The sequence below is a fragment of the Ipomoea triloba genome, chromosome 7, assembly GCF_003576645.1.
Source record: "Ipomoea triloba cultivar NCNSP0323 chromosome 7, ASM357664v1".
NCBI lineage: Eukaryota > Viridiplantae > Streptophyta > Magnoliopsida > Solanales > Convolvulaceae > Ipomoea > Ipomoea triloba.
In genome coordinates this window covers 23940958-23943261 of record NC_044922.1, presented here as the reverse complement: position 1 = coordinate 23943261, position 2304 = coordinate 23940958, and positions in this window count along the sequence as shown.

The following is a 2304-nucleotide window of genomic DNA, read 5'->3' as shown; positions in this document are numbered from 1 at the left end:
GGGGGGGGGGAGGGGGGAAGGGGGATTTGATCTCAAATCTCCTTTATAACCGTTATAATTTTAGATTTTGATTTCCATGGAATTCTACAAAAATTATACACAATGATTTAAATATAATGCAATTATTATTTTTATTAAATTTTCTCAAAGAAATATATAACTTTTATAGTATCATTAATCTATATATATGTTATTTTTTCATTTAACATTTTTCAACTTTCTTAACAACCAAATTTACAAAATAATTCTTCACCTAATTAGTTAGATTGATAATTTCAACTTTCAACTTTTACCATCTATCTACTAACTATTTAGTTTTTAATTAGCTTTTCATTCAAGAATGCCAAACACGACCTGTGATAACTAGCGTTGACATCATCTGAACCATATATTTATTCCATTTAATAATCGTACAAATTTTTAATATAGAATCGTTGACAGATTGCGTAAATAAATCATAAATGCATAATATATATAAATTTCGAATGTAACGTTTTACGTTACGTACGTTACGAATAAAATTACTGCTGCCACAAATAGTGAGAATATGAGACGACTCATATCTACATCATAGTTATTCAAAGTATTTGTTCACAGTTAAAAACGTGTATAATTATAATTTAACCAACGCAAAGATGTGGGGCTAGGGAATCGTAAAAGCGATAGTCACACTTTCATGTTTTTAGATGTGTTTGGCAATTAGATATTAGATACCTAATAGTTGTTTATATTTTTCCTTGAGATTTCCTAATTTATTCTTAATTATATGATTATCCGTTGTTTTCAAAAAAAAAATATGATTATCCGTTAAGTTTTTCGTTAAGTATTCTCTTCTCCATTAATATTCCGTTAACTTTTAACTTACCCATTAATTTTTATAAGAAAAGTCTTAGGTTCGAACCTCATCCCAAACAAATTTGACATAATTAAGTTCATCACTCTATTTTACTCTTATTAAATTAAATAAATTAGTAGCTACAACAAAAAATGATACATATGTATTTCTTTAATTTAGAATTATGTGTCTACAATAACTTTATTTGAAAAAAATTATTCATTATCAAAAAATTAAATTAAATAAGGGAAATAATTTATTAGTTATATTGTCTTTATTTTCTCCCATACAAATATTCTTTACATTCAAATTTATCAATTGATATTCATTACATTGCCCATTATCTTATTTTTACAATATCTTGTAATTAAATATCAAAGTTATAATACAAAATAATGTTATATATTTATTTACCAAGTATTTTATTAATACCATGAAAAAAAATTTAAAAAAATAATTTGAAACAAATTATATTAACTACTTGAGGATTGGTTGACAAATAGAGTGCTCAAATAACCCAACAAATTGAAGCGGGATCACTCTATTTTACTCTTATTAAATTAAATAAATTAGTAGTTACAACAAAAAAAGATACATATGCATTTCTTTAATTTAAAATTATGTGTCTACAATGCCTTTATTTAAAACAAAATATTCATTATCAATAAATTAAATAAGAAAAATAATTTCATTAGTTATATTCTCTTTTTTTTCTCTAATGCAAAGATTCTGTACATTCAAATTCATCAATTGATATTCATGACATTGTCCATTATGTTCTTTTTATACTATCTTGTAATTAAATATCAAAGTTATAATACAAAATAATGTTATATATTTATTTACTAACTATTTTATTAATACCATGAAAAAAAAAGAATAGTTTGAAACCAATCATATTAACTACTTGGGGGATTTGTTGACAATAAAAGTACTCAAATAACCCATTACTCAACAAATTGAAGCGAGAAACTGCCTTTTAATATCTTTGAAATGCATCATATTTAAAATTTTCAAATTTTTACTAATTTATTTAATCATTTTTTCCTTAAACTGGAGATTTCTTTATCCACAATAACTCATTCAACAATAATGGTTGAACCAAATGAACCCCGAGTAGAACACCTAAAGGAAAGTCCTTAGCTCCTATATCATAATCTCATTGCATGACATTATAATCTATGCTACCAATAGTAACCCAATTGCAAATAATACACTACCAACAAAAAGGATGAGGACAAATAGTAAAGATGAGACAATGTCAATGTTACTCAAAAGAGAATTAAGAATACTTAAAAAAATTCAAACCAAAAGTAGTATTTATTTAGACTATCATTTTTAGACAAAGTATTTAGACTATCGATTTTACAAAGTTGCAAACATTTATTTTAGTGACAATTATAATGTATTTCCTATATTATCTTGGATTCATATACTTTGAGTTACATATTTAAATAAACAAATTTGAC